Below are 15,605 nucleotides of genomic sequence, written 5' to 3'. Positions count from 1 at the left end.
CTTTTGAACAAGGTTCCTAAGTTGGATGCACCGCTAGCGAAGGTTTCCAAAAAGAATGATTTGGCCTTCGACGATCTGGGATCCCTTAAGGACCCCATGGACAAAAGGGGTGATGTGCTGCTAAAGAGGGCCTGGGACACCTCCTCTATTGGGCTTGGCCCTTGCAGCTACCTATGTTGCTAGAAATTTAGAAAGCTGGTTAACCCAGTTGCAGTCTCACATTTCTGCAAGCACGTACCGATAGCAACTGCTAAAATCCTTTCCTTTATTATTTAAAGCAGTTGGATACCTAGCCGACACTTCTGCGGAGTTGGTAAAGCTAGCGGCCAGGACTGCAGCTTTGGTTAATGCCGCAAGAAGGGCTGTATGGTTGAAAGCCTGGTCGTGTGATGCAGCATCAAAACTCAGGCTTTGTGGATTGCCTTTCTCAGGCTAGTCGCCGAGGTCCTCCAGAAATTTCAGACCCAGGAAACGAATCTCATTTTGATAGCCCCGTTCTGGCCAAGAAGGGCCTTGTTTGCAGTACTAAAGAGGTTGGCCATATATCCTCTGATTCTTCTTCCGATGAGGGAGGATCTGGTTACATAGGGTCCTATCTGGCATCCTCAAATAGAGACCCTCAGACTTACAGCGTGGTATCTGAGGAACAGCTGTTAAGGGCCCAAGGCTTTTCAGAAAGAGTTATCAAGACTCTCTTAGAATGCCTTAAACCAGTGACCAGGGCTATTTACAGCAAGGTGTAGAAGAGGTTCAATTCCTGGTTAGCAGACTGTTGGCAAGAAGGACCAGGAATTCCAGCAGTGCTGGACTTCTACCAGGCAGGAGTGGAATTAGGGCTTTCTGTCAGCACCCTGAAGGTGTAGGCTGCTGCTTTGAGGGTTTTTCTTCAGGTCCCCCTGCAGCAAGATCGTTTTGTAAAGAGTTTACTTTAAAGCCCTCTTCAGGTCCAGGCCAGTGAAGGTCAGAGCCTGTCCTTCTTGAGATCTATCCTTGGTACTTTGTGCACTTACAAAGAGTCCCTTCAAACCTCTGATGTTAAATGGGTAGTTCTACAGCCTTTTTGATTGCAATCACCTCAGCCAGAAGAGTGAGTGAGTTGCAGGCGCTCTCGATTAGAGAGCCTTTTTTGTTGATTTTGGAGGATAGAGTTGTGCTTAAAACAGATCCTAGTTTCCTCCCCAAAGTTTCTTCTGCAGAGCAGTGACATGGTCCAGCTACTCCACGTTTTTAAAGCATTACCATTTGGACCTGGTTACTGATAAAGAGCAGGCATTTGGGTGAAAGGTCCTCCAGGCAGTGGTCACGCCCTAACAGAGTAAGTTTCTTGCTTATCATCTCAGAGGCTGTCCTGGGAGATGATAAGAGAAAACCAGAGTTAGACTTACCGGTAACTCTTTTTCTAGGAGTCTTCCAGGACAGCCTGGTTTCCCACCCAGTGTTTTATAGCTGGTGGAAAGGGGATATACTAATGTTATGCCAGTGTGTTATTTCTTTCAGAGCCTTCCGGTGGTTCTTGCAGGAACTGAAGGAGAAGGCCTGGAGGACCTACTTTTAACTATTTGGATGAATGTGTTTCCTGTCCCAGAGGGAGGAGCCCTATGTCTCAGAGGCTGTCCTGGAAGAAGAGTTACCGGTAAGTCTAACTCGGTTTTTTTTTTCCTTTTAATTTTGGACTGGGGTTCCCCTTAAAATCCATACCAGACTCAAAAGGGCCTGGTATGGACTTGGTGGGAAACCCTGTGCCATTTTTTTCTTTATTTTTTCAATAGCCAGGTGCTGGCGATTGTCACTGTAAGTTATCTTAAATGGGATTTGGCTCGTTTGTTTTTTATCTCTAGAAATTTCCTTATTCCTGTAGCGTGTTTTATACATGCTACAGATGAATCACTTTACAGGCACATTAAAGTGGTTGTAAACCACTTACAACCACTTTAAACTACAGGCAAGCCTATAATTAGCTGCACTGGACATTTCCTAAACCTGCACAGTTTAGGAGATATCCCTGTATTTGCATGTACCAACGTCATGCGGCACATGCACACTTAAGCCAACTGAAGCAATGGCAGTACGTGCTGTTGCTTCAGTTGTACTGTGCCGTTCACGGCAGCTCCCGCGCGCATGTATGGGAGTGATGTTATCGCGGCTCCGGCCAATCACAGCGCTGGAGCCGTGATACAAGTAAGCCCTGGGCGACATGCTATGCATACTAGCTCATTATGCCTTTATCTTGCAGGGTGTGTTTTTAGTTTTTTTTTGGCAGGAGGGTTTACTTCCTCTTTAAGGAGACCCCCCAGGCACTGTATTTAAAGGAACTTTTCATTTTTATTGTTACACTTTAAGCATAATTAAAATCACTGCTCCTAAAAAAAACATTGTTTAAAAAAAAAAAAAGTTTTATTGATACATGTCCCCCAGGGCAGTACCCAGATCCCATACCTCTTTTATGGGCAATTACTTGCATATAAGCCTACAAAATGGGCACGTTTGATTTTTTCTTTTCAGCTCCCATATATTTCAATAAGTTTGCCTTTTGGGTTAGAACATTCCCTTTGTTTGGGAGTTTTGCTGCAAACCGAACAGGGGGGTGTTCAGCTCATCCCTAGTGCTCAAGCTCTTGCTTCAGAGTGATGTGAGATTCAGCCTTGACATGAAGATATGAGAGAAAGCAATAGATGTGTGCAGGTTCCATTAGCTGCCTCTCCTCCCCCCCAGTGACAGAACCTCCTTATGTACTGGGACGGTATGATGTTGTACAGAAGGTTGGCAGTTAGGTTGTGTTCTTTGTCCTAATTCCAAGGCCTAATCTAAAGAGGGCACTTTGTCATATAAACACATTCTCCATCTTCATTTATATTCATGATCAGTTATATGATAGGCATAGGCTTTTATAAGTACAAGTGAATCTTGGACACAGCACCAATTCATGATGGTGGTACAAAATGGACCACATTTTGGGAATCATCAAGGATGGATGAATTTACACATAGTACTGCTGTACAGCAACCTAGATGAAGTGTACGTTTGTACACTTCAAATAAAGTTTGGACGAAAACAAGAAAAGGGGAGCCGTGTGTGATGCGCTGAATTGTGCACCACACTGCCCCCTACTGCAGACAGGAACAGACAACTGTCAGATAGGTAGACACTGTGTGAGTTCACCCTTAAACTATGTTCACATGAAAATACAAGAGCAAACACAAAAAATTAGCATATATATGTGTAAACCAGAGAAAAGGAGAACTGAGAATCATGTTCACATAAACCAGATATTTGCTTTTGTTTTATTAAAAAAAATTATTTTCTTGTCATACACTATGTATTTCATCACAGATAAATGTAATGCATGCTACAGGGTGTGCATTTTTTTTACTTGTTTAATATTATGTAGCATTTATTTAGTGTACAAGATCCTACCTGCGCAGCAGAGTACAACTTTATAAGACTTTTTGGCTTGTTCGATGTCTCCAGCTCCTAAAGCAGTTCCAACCCTGATATTGGCAGCCATGCCAAATCCCATGGGAAGCTGTAGAGGAACATATTATATAAATTAGAATATTCACCAAGACATTCCTAGTGTAGCACACTCCTAGGTTATGAGTGTGGTCTACTACGTTTATTTCTACAGTCAATAAACTCTCCAGCATGTTATCCTATGTGTCCATGCACACAGGTCAGGCCCCATGCACACCAGACATTATAAAAAAAAAGCCAGTAACTTTAGTTGTAGAAAGATGTAGCTGTAGAATCAGTTTTCAGCATTTTTGCACTAGCGTTTTTTAGCTTTTTGTTAGCAAAACTATAGTCCCATAAAAACTTAAAAACTCTGATAAACACAGAATTGCCACTTTTTGCTGTTTTTGGTATTTTTAAGCTGTTTTGTTTTTCAGAGTTGGAGCTATTTTACAGCTGAAAAACTCATGACAGAACCCACTAATTCTGGGGGTTTTCCCAGCCAGAAAACTCCCCTGCCAAAAACTGCTGATAACAGCCTATGTGTGCATGGATACATAGGATAACATGCTGGGAAATTTATTGGCTGCAGAAAAAAAACGTCTGAAGCCAAAAACTGCAGCTGTAAAATTGTCCAGTGTGCAGCATACCATTTTAACAACAGCCTATCCCTGATCCTATCTAAGATAATGTAGTGGCCCAGACATAAGGTCAGAGTCCATTACAGCATTGTCTATGGCTTGGATGTTCTCTGAAAATCTTCAATGCGTGCAGCCCTGATGTCAATCATGAACTGACTGAGCCCTGCAATACTCCAGCTTTAAAAGCTATATTCAAGTGGACTGGGCACAGCTCTATCTCCCGCTGAGCTGTCTTTCCTCACTATGCAGTGGAGGATGACAGGACCAGGGGAAAAAAAGGTGGACAAGCCCGTATAGCAAACACGGACATTGCACACCTCTCAGACACAAAGGGCTGAAAGATGTGGCTGGAAATGAGACCCCCAATATGCAGCAGCGCTGCTACTTGACTAACACAGTCATCTCCAGCGGGAACGGAAAAATGCTCACTGACTGTCTCGGACCAATTCTCTTTTCAGTCTCCAGGGGAGCCCATAGATACATTTACGGCTGAACATCCACAACATTCCTTGTCATAAGACTCTCCCAGAGAGGGGCTGGATTTTGACAAGACCCTTGCCTCCTCCGTAGACAGAAATATGGTGGAAATGGCTGAATGTGCCTTGAATTAATCCAGTCCTCTACATGACAATTCTGCCTCACCAACATATTCTGGATACACTTTTCTTATTGCACGAATCTCAACACTCTTACAGCAAGAACTATCAAAAACATGCTTTCATTACCACAGATCGTAAACAAGATATATGCAAATCTAAGATGGATGGTACTGTGATAAGAGTCAAGAGAACAAGAACGAGTCAAGAGAATTAATGACCTACAATCACAACTGAAACAGGCTCTTGCTAAAAATGAAGACCTGGAAAATAAGTCAAGAAGATACAACTTCTGCATACGAGGACTCCCAGAATTGGTTACAGATATTAAGGCAGCTGTCCACATTTTGATGCAGCAATTAATACTCATCATCTCACCCTACCAGTTAGAACTTGATAGGGCCCATCAAGCTCTGACAGCACCCAGGCCTGACAGATTACCAAGAGATATAATCGTTCAACTCCACTTTTACAAAATTAGAATAAAATTATGGCAGAAGCTAGAAACAAATTTGATTTATCTCTACTCGGAATATCAATTCAACTCTTTGCAGACATTATGTGAAAGTGTCCCTCGCGCTGCTAGGAATGTCTATTTAAATATGCGTATCTACAGAATGAAAGTGATAAAAAATAAATAAAACCAGCTACAAAACCTAATAGTGTTCACAATACACAAATAAAACAAATGTAAATATAAAGTGATCTTGCGCGGTAATTAAAATCACTCTAATGCTGCATTAACCTTAAGGAGGTTGGTGTCCCTTGTTAATTTGACATAGGGGGTTATTTACGAAAGGCAAATTCATTTTGCACTACAAGTGCAAACTGTACTTGAAATTGTACTGAAAGTGAACTTGGAAGTGCAGTCGCTGTGGATCCGAGCGGGACATGCAAGGAAAATAAAAACAGCATTTTACCTTGCACATGATTGAATGATAAAATCAGCAGAGCTTCCCCTCATTTCAGATCTACCCCTCAGATTTACAGTGACTGCACTTCTAAGTGCACTTGCAGTGCAATTTCAAGTGGACTTTGCACTTGTAGTGCAAAGTGGATTTGCCTTTTGTAAATAACCCCCATAGTCTTTTTGAAATGCACCTGCCTACTCAGAAAAAACTGTCCTTTTTGAATAAAAACACATAGGAAAGTATTTTGTAAAAATAAAATATCCATTTATTCTGGGTAACAAAATAAAGAGGAAGGCAACGCTGGACAAACGTTTGGAGTTTGTGAAGCCTTTTGGCCCCCTGGACACACATCAAGTGATTGGAAAACAAAATTGGGATCTTGAGGAGTCCATATAATAGGGAGTACAATCTGGTCCAGGAATCCTAGAGATCAGGAAGCAGCAAATTACATATCTGTCCCCAGACTGTGGTACTACCACAGCCTGCATCTTCTATCAGACCAGACTGAACCCAGGCCATCACTTTCTTCTCTTCCCTGCAGCCTTCCCTCCATGCTGCCCTGCAGCCTTCCTTGGAGGCTGTGGCTCTGGTGGTGGACTTGTGGCAGGAGGAGGATGGTCTTGCTCATATATGTGGCTGTTCTCTGTGAGCTGGCCCCTCAAACCCTTCTGAAGGGCCTCATAAAAAATTTCCTCACAGAGGAGGAAGCGTTGGCCCTTCTCCAATTCCAGCAACCTGGTGGCTAGATAGCAGCCATAGGCCTCTTCAGAGTTGGGGGGGCTCCTTAGGAAATCGCTGGCTTCCCTAATGAGGCTCAGTGCTGCGTCCTCCGTCATTGTCCCCTTCCTGGGCCTTTTGGTGGTAAGGCAGAGGGGACGCACTTGGGATTGGGTGAGGCTCCTACTGGACCCAGCCACCTCCTGGCTGCCACTGGGCACGGCCTCTTCCTGGCTGCCACTAGGCATGGCCTCCTCCTGGCTGACACTTGGCATGGCCTCCTACTGGCTGATGCTTTCCAGATCCTCCTCCTGGCTGAGCTCATCCTGTGTATAAAAAAGGGGCATAGTTGTAGTTTTTGCTTCATCAATCACACACAATTTTCATCTCATGACTTGCAAATTGAATGTTAATAAATAGACTATCATTCTAACCCCAGCATTTTTCAAGCTGGTCACCAACATTTTTGGCCACTACTGTCTAGTAATATGTATACATCATTTTTGGTCTAAAATCATTGATTTGTAAGCAATTATAACACCTAGTTAACATTATTAATATTAGGACAATAAATATGTCTAAAAATGAATATACCTTGCTCCAGCTGGGCGTATCCTCTTCTTCCAGGATGGAAGGCCCAGGTTGTTCCTGGGAAGCCTCTTTAGGGTGGAGGAAAGGCTGCAGGGAAGGGTCGAAAGAGATTCCCTGGCTTCAGTCTGGTCACCCAGAAATCTCAGTTTTTGGAAATACCATAGCTTGGGGACATAAACATTCTCAGCTGATGCTCCTAATCTGAGGGAAGCCTTGATCTTCTTGTGCTTCTTCCTATACATGTTCCACAAGATCCCAATTTTGGTTTCCAAAAACGTAATGTTTTCTTTGGGCACCCAAGTCTTCACAAACACCAGAAGTGTCTCCAGCGTTGCCTTCCTTGCTTGTTTATTGTAATATAAACTGTGTTTGACCTCCCACAGATTCTTCATCTCCCTGTACTAATATAACTATTAAGTCTGATACGTAAACGCTTTGTAACAAGTTTGATAAACTTACAGGGCATATTTCCAAGATCTAATGTATATCATGTTAACTACTGAGTCGCAAAAATTATTATGGATATATGGGAATGCGACTTGGGTGAAACTCTGGAATTAACAAACTGAAATAAACTTACACCATACGCTACCAGAGCTTTCATAAACACATCCTTAATAGAAGTTAATTATAAAGTTATGTTAAGATGGTATATGGTCCCAGCTTAAGTGGCATCATGTGTCCCACGAGCCTCTTTGTTTTAGAATAAGTAGACAAGAGGGGACGATCTTCCATATTTGCTGAGATGTCTAAAAATGTAACGATTTTGGATACATATTGACAACTCTGGGGATAATACAAATAATAATAGTGCGCTAAATTTCAAATATAAACTAACTAATAAACTCCAGTGAATATTTGATAGACCGTGATCTTTAAAAATTATATATATGAGGGGGGGCCTGGTGACCAAGCTCCAAGATGGATGCCTGAGCTAGGAGCTCCGCTCGGCCACTGGAGAGAATCGACATCCATCCGAGCCCACTGGCTCCATCCATCTTCAGGCCAACCATTACCAACCCTCCGAACCCTGCTGCATCCGCAGAGCATGCCGAGGCAACGGAAAAATCTGCAGAAGCCACAGAAGATGAAGCAATTCTGCACAATGCGCGGTTCACAACAAAATGGCGACGGCGCCTATATAACCCACTATGTAATGAAGCTCCTGTGTCCCGTGATGTACTCTCAAGAAAAGGATTTTACAGGTAAGCTGTATATAAAAATCCTATTATCCTTAATAGTGATGGACGAACGTTTCGCCCGGCGGTCGTTTCGCGGCGAATTTCCGACATTCGCGGTCCGCACGTTCGAACGCCTTTTTCCGTCGTTCGCCGCGGCGGACTTACGTGTTTAATGTATACAAGAACTTTAACCTTTGGTGACACGTTTATCATGTGATACAGGACAGCCAATTGAGACATGACAGCACATGGACACTTGGACATTCCCCCTAACCTATAAATACACCCGATCCGGTGGCCATTTTACATTCTTTCTTCTGTTACGATAGGGACAGGTTCCTGTGTGGAGTAGGGAGAGATAAACCACTAGCTATTTGGTACACAAAAGTTCTTTTCAGGACTGGTATAGGTGTTAGGTGTTGATAGGTTTGCTGTGCTGCTGATTCTTGCAGCAGCCTGAGTGTCTTTTGTTAGTTTAGAGAAAGGGAAAGGACGGTGTATGCTACAGGGACAGCCAGATTAGTCTTTCATCATCATCATCATCATCATCATCATTAGCTGTTACTATCAAGGTCCACAAAAGAGCTGTTCCAGTAACCACTAATCGTTCTCTTTTTTTGCCAATTTGTATAGGGACAGGAAGGAAGCAGTGTTGTCAGGCAGTGAGGGTAATTTTAAAGACTTGCTGTTATTATTAGTTCCACAAAGGTTCTTTTCAGGACTGGTATCAGTGGTACAGTAATAGGCTTGTACATGTATAATATTCTTTCTTCCAAATATAGAAAGGATATTATACTTGACTGCTGCCCTTCTGCTGCAGTCTGCTAAACATTCACAACTCACTTGTTCCACAAAAGTTCTTATAAGGACTGGTAACTTGGTATAGGGTGCTACGGTACATAGGCTTGAGTGCGGTACAGTCTGCTGTTCTGTAAGGACCGCTATCGGTCCACAATAGATAGGGTTGACGTGCACCACTGCTGACCGCTGCCCTATACTGCAGCAGTCCTTCAGCGGTATAGGGACTGACGTACAGTCTGCTAATCACTAACACACAACCTGCTTGTTCCACAAAAGTTCTTATAAGGACTGGTAACTTGGTATAGGGTGCTACGGTACATAGGCTTGAGTGCGGTACAGTCTGCTGTTCTGTAAGGACCGCTATCGGTCCACAATAGATAGGGTTGACGTGCACCACTGCTGACCGCTGCCCTATACTGCAGCAGTCCTTCAGCGGTATAGGGACTGACGTACAGTCTGCTAAACACTAATACACAACCTGCTTGGTCCACAAAAGTTCTTATAAGGACTGGTAACTTGGTATAGGGTGCTACGGTACATAGGCTTGAGTGCGGTACAGTCTGCTGTTCTGTAAGGACCGCTATCGGTCCACAATAGATAGGGTTGACGTGCACCACTGCTGACCGCTGCCCTATACTGCAGCAGTCCTTCAGCGGTATAGGGACTGACGTACAGTCTGCTAAACACTAATACACAACCTGCTTGGTCCACAAAAGTTCTTATAAGGACTGGTAACTTGGTATAGGGTGCTACGGTACATAGGCTTGAGTGCGGTACAGTCTGCTGTTCTGTAAGGACCGCTATCGGTCCACAATAGATAGGGTTGACGTGCACCACTGCTGACCGCTGCCCTATACTGCAGCAGTCCTTCAGCGGTATAGGGACTGACGTACAGTCTGCTAAACACTAATACACAACCTGCTTGGTCCACAAAAGTTCTTATAAGGACTGGTAACTTGGTATAGGGTGCTACGGTACATAGGCTTGAGTGCGGTACAGTCTGCTGTTCTGTAAGGACCGCTATAGGTCCACAATAGATAGGGTTGACGTGCACCACTGCTGACCGCTGCCCTATACTGCAGCAGTCCTTCAGCGGTATAGGGACTGACGTACAGTCTGCTCACTTCCTTGACCCAAAAAAGCACACCGTACTATATGCCCCTACCCTCCTCTTTGAAGAGGTTGAGCGGTGTCATATTTCTACTGGGGCTGCTTATGATATCCCTGTGCTGTGCTGACTTCCTCCTGGGGGTTCTTATTATGAAGGGATCACACTATCCCTGTGCTGTGCTGACTTCCTCCTGGGGGTTCTTATTATGAGGGGATCACACCATCCCTGTGCTGTGCTGACTTCCTCCTGGGGCTGCTTACGGTGCTGCTGTCAGTGCTGTATGTCACGGTGCTGCTGTCAGCGCTGTATGTCACGGTGCTGCTGTCAGCGCTGTATGTCACGGTGCTGCTGTCAGCGCTGTATGTCACGGTGCTGCTGTCAGCGCTGTATGTCACGGTGCTGCTGTCAGCGCTGTATGTCACGGTGCTGCTGTCAGCGCTGTATGTCACGGTGCTGCTGTCAGTGCTCTGTATTACGGTGCTGCTGTCAGATGCCTCTATCACGGTGCATGTGTCATTCCGGTATGTCACGCTGCTGGTGATCATCTCCTGCACCCTCTTCTTTGCCTACCCTGGTCCCTGACCTTCCCTCTCCTCCATTGCCTTCATTAGCTCCATAGTCCTGAATTGTTAGAACAATTTCCCAAATAAAATAAAAATGCTTGTAGTTATCGATCCCAAATTCACCTCATACATGTATTATGTCATTGTCCAGATGGTGGGACTACGTTTTACCCCCTAATAATTACCACGTGGCCGCAAATTCGACATGAAGGTTTGCAAAGTTCGCCTCCCATTGAAGTCAATGGGGCCCGCGGCGAACGTTCGGTTTCGCGAACGTTTGGGTCCGTTCGCATTTCGCTTTCGCGAAACGTCCCGTCGGAAGTTCGTCCATCACTAATCCTTAACACACAGATATCTAAGGGCAGAAATAAGAATATGAAACCTTGCTTGGAAGTGTTGTACAGTTGTCTGTTTTGGTAGAGTTACAAGCTGAAGACATGATTTTTTTCCCTTACAAAAGCTGGAATACTTACCTGTTTTGTGCAAGTTTCACAGATGGAGACACCCCTAGTATCCACTGGAGCACCTGTGTGAGACACCCTAAAAAGTTTGTTCTGGTGTCTCACACTAGTGTTTCTGCGTCCAGATGTGTAAACAGCTGCTGAGTGTCCTCTCCTTACACTGAATGAAGTTTGCATTTCATTCTAGTTTCAAACCCATCTAGCTAACAATGTAGTAAACTTCTTTGAATACAAATAGGCATGACCAAATGTAGTTAACCTGCATCTGCCAAAAACATCATCTTCTTGGGTGAACGAACGATGTTTACTACGAAAGATTATTGTGCCCATGAACCTGAAACTTGGCATTTTAACTGCCATCTTAAACTACTTACTGTTTTGCAGAACTCTCTTGATTCTTCTGTACTGATCCTGCTCCTTCAATTTCAGGTCTGACCATCGTTTCCTCAGTTTATCCTTTGATCGCTGTACCCCAAAATTCCTGTGCAGACTTTTCACAACTTTAGCCATGATCTTGGCCTTTCTTACATTTGGGTTTGGGTAAGGTGCATGCTTCCCATCATAGTCGGCCCTCTTCAAGATGTCCACCATCTCCACCATCTCTATAAAAGGACATATTTGAGGCCCTAAATCTCCTCTGGGATCAGGACGTTCGTGGCTCCAGGCTTTCGTCGTTGCTGCTCTTTTGCTGCACCTGTTGTCGCTCCGCCATGTGCTTTCCCACTGCATGAAAGAGAAGGGGTGGGGAATATACTATAAAGAAGGTCACGGGCAGGTGGAGTCTCACGCATGCGCAGTGTATATAAAGCGGAACACACGTGCGTCGTACGTACATTCTGTGAGTGGAGGAAGGAGTAGCGGAAGCGCCGATTGTTCTAACGAAGGTACAATTTTAACTTGGGGCATCAGTGGCCTATACTTCTTAGAGATTGAGGCCTATATTGGGACAAGATTATGCGAGTTTAGCCTGACATTAGGGTTTGTCTTGTGTTGTGTCTTGCAGAGAAAATGGATCGATTTAACGATCATGATTTCCTCACCCAATTCATTGATTTGTACAGAGAGCTGCCCTGTCTGTGGCAGACAAAACACCCTTTTATACAAATTGACTAAAGAGGAAGGCAGCACTGGATAAATTGCTGGAATTTGTGAAGCCGCAGATCCCCATGGCAGACATCAACTATTTAAAGTGCAAAATCGGGGGCCAGAGGAGCACTTCTAATATGGTGTGCAGGAAGGTTCAGGATTCCATGAGATCAGGAGCAGCAGCAGATGACGTTTATGTCCCCAGGCTGTGGTACTACAACAGACTGTGATTTCTGTCAGACCAGACTGAAATCAGGCCATCACTCTCAACCCTTCCTTCCACACTTTCTTCTATTCTTCCTTCCACCCCAGCTGAGGCTTCCGACATCCAACCTGGGCATTCCACCCAGGAAGAAGAAGATGTGGAGGAGCCCAGCTTGAGTCAGGTATAGCATTGTTCAACATATTTCTCAACTTGTTTGCAGATGATGTCATACTACTCTTAACAAACCCACTTACCTCACTACCGCTGGTCCACGAACTGCTGAAAACCTCTACTGGCCAAACTGGAAACCCAGGCTAAAAGCATAGCTAAACTGGAACTATCTTGGCTAGGAAGACTTTAAAATGTCAATTCTGCCACAAATCTTGTACACTTTCAGGGCGCTCCCAATTCCCATCTCAGCACATTACTTCAAATCTCTACCTAGTCTTCTGTGGAAACTCCTATGGGGAGCAAAAAAGGCAATAAGTTCACAAACTAACCTAATCCCACACAAACAAGCAGGAGCGCCAGGACTAGTAGATATGCGCGACTATATGTGAGCAACCAGACTTGACCAAATCAAATACTGATTTACAGCCAACAATACCCCACTTTGGGTAGAAATTGAAAAAACCCTAGCCCCAACATCCAATCTTACAGCTCTCCTCATGAGAGGCATCTGGAAAACCTGAGACAATCCAGACATTCCTCCCACTATCAAGGTCTCCCTACACGTCTGGAGATTCCTCCTCAGCCAACACCACGGCAATAGTCGCACAATAAAATACCAATTCCCTCTAAGCTTACTAGAGGCCAAAATACCAATGTTATCTCTGAAACAATTCCCAATCCACGGGATCTGAACTGAACAAGACCTAATAAGGAACACTACCCCAAAATCGGCAGAATGCTTAATGAAAGAATATGATCTGCCAAGCCACATGCTCTTCACATGTAACCGAGTTGCATACTTTTTAAATGTCCACCCCATTCCCATAATAAAAATACCGTCCATAGCATGGCAACACCTCACACTTGGAAAATCGAATTGCAAAGGTATAACACTATATTACAACGTCCTACAAGACAAAAAAGTCTTTAAAAAAAAACTGTGGAAATTTGGAAGTGGGAAACAGATATAGGTACCACGTTTAAGGATGACCAATGGAAGTTTGCCTTTCGAACAAACCAAAAATCATCACGCTGTGTAAGTCACTGGGAAATGAGGATCAAGTTAACTAACAGATGACAATATATTCCCTGTAGAGCAATGAATTCTCTCAAATGTGCAAAATTTGATAAATCATGGGAAATTTGGACAACTAAATATAAAAGCGCATAAATACCTGAAGTTATGAATAAATAACATATAGCTTCTCTTACGTAAAATACATTGTTATTGTACTTTGACATACTCAGCAGTTATTGGTGTGTACAAACGTGTGCTTATTATTATTATTTATTTTTATTTTCTCTTGCGTTATTCCATTGTATTGTGTAGGACAAAAAAAAAATTATATTTATGCAAAAAGTCCACATGCACAATGATATAAATAAAAACTCTTGCTTGCTGAAGAAACGTGAATAAACTCAATCCATGCTCTGTGACAGTCTCTGCAGAAAAAAGTGCTGATAGATATGGTAATCACCACCACCTCCGTGTGCAATGCCTGCTCACCTCAAAGACCCCCTTGGGTCTATTGGCACTTTTAACAATAATCCACAGATGGGTCAGCTCTATCATACACAAGTTTTCAGCTAATGGCTCCAGGAATACAAGGACCTTTCCATAGACAATTTGTTTCTCCACATTCCAGTTTCTCAAAGCAAATAAAGCATAATCATTGCGCAAGATTGCTCTCTGAGTAAACGTAAACATTTTAGAACTGGCTGAAAAGCAGTTCCTAGGCTTGAGGAACTCATATCTAAATCTCCAGTTGGACCTACCAAGGATTTTTCTGATCCTATGAGATCCAAGTGTGGGACACAAAAGAGCATGGTGGTGGTCACCTCACTAATGGCTGATGAAAAGCACAAAAACAAATCAATATTTGGTGTTGCGCTCCTAAACATGTACCAGATAAATAAAATTGTGTTCAAATAAAGCAAAATTAAATACTTATACGTCTCAATTAAGCACAATGTAACCAGTGAGATAAGCATAGATAAACAAATCTAATAAAGTGCAAAGTGTGCTAATCCAGTGACTACAGTGAAAAATCAAATATAGAATAAATAAATTCAATCATAAAAAAAACTCATATAAACAAAACTTTCTACTATATATAAAAAATATATAAATACAAGTCCATATACGGTGCAAATAGTGTTGATAGATCACAGACGAAAACTCCTCTGGATTCAAAGTGCAAAGTGCAGTGTAAGGGTGTTCTGCAGTAACATCAAATAACACTGTGACTTCAGTGACATGCAAATCCTCAGTGTGTGTTACAACCGTGGGTGTGCTAAATTATTACCTTACTGCTGTAAGGTACACAGCATTCAAAGAGAGGGGAAGAGAGGGAGTAGATCGCTCAGGATAGGTTGTTTCCTGCGCGTTCCTCCCTTTTCCTATGGGTCCTAGTATGTGCAGAGCTTTAACAAATCCTTCCTTTCATTTCAGTAGGATGGCTGTCAAGGGCCGCTCAAATGCATATAAACCAGACATATATGGGAAAGGATATAGAGCCTGTATAGTGTAGTATGTTTGTAAAAAGTTTTTTTTATTGATATAAGAGCCAAAACATACTCACATTTAGAAACTAATAAAGTGCATAGTAAAAACGAGCACTGAGCTCAAACCTCAAGAACGTCACTTCCGGTGTCCATCTGCCTATGTCCTACGCCTTACGTCACTGTCATGTGACTTCAGCGGGGATAGGCTAGGATCAGCAGAAGTGTCTTTAAATATGTTATGTAAGATGTAATTGTCGGTCGGCCATATTTTTTCAAAGCCCTTGGATCACTACACAAGCTACAACCGTGGCTATATTCCTGTAGTTCAAAACACAAAAGCAGCGCCAAGGTTACAGCGCAGGTGTCAGCAGTGAATGACACCATCGCTCTATACATAGAGACAGTAGCTAAACAGCATAAATACCTGTCATGCACAGACAAGCAGTTATCATAGAGGCACGATTTAAGTGACACTAAAAATTAAAAGAGCTATTTTTACATTGATAAATGTACATATAGTATTCAGACATATAGCCACATAAATGGACCCAAAATAGGGGCTATATACCCGTTAAAACTATAAGAAAAAATCTATAAAAAAGTTTAATAAAAAAT

General features: G+C 43.1%; 1 long non-coding RNA gene and 1 pseudogene across 4 annotated transcripts in view; one reads left to right on the top strand and one right to left on the bottom strand.

Moving 5' to 3' along the window:
• LOC143983058 (uncharacterized) overlaps window positions 1-15,605 on the top strand; it is a 222,225-nt gene that overhangs the window by 32,030 nt on the left and 174,590 nt on the right. The window lies entirely within an intron of this gene.
• The window catches only part of LOC143983057 (multidrug and toxin extrusion protein 2-like), a 115,780-nt pseudogene that overhangs the window by 48,064 nt on the left and 52,111 nt on the right, over window positions 1-15,605 (bottom strand). Inside the window, exon 11 of the transcript XR_013274556.1 lies at window positions 3,415-3,523. The product of XR_013274556.1 is annotated as a multidrug and toxin extrusion protein 2-like (transcript). The remainder of the gene's footprint in view (window positions 1-3,414; window positions 3,524-15,605) is intronic.

This window comes from Lithobates pipiens, unplaced genomic scaffold (genome assembly GCF_037356315.1).
Source record: "Lithobates pipiens isolate NorthernLeopardFrog02 unplaced genomic scaffold, aLitPip1_a1.2 Scaffold_16, whole genome shotgun sequence".
Lineage (NCBI taxonomy): Eukaryota > Metazoa > Chordata > Amphibia > Anura > Ranidae > Lithobates > Lithobates pipiens.
This window is presented reverse-complemented; position numbering and strand designations above follow the sequence as displayed.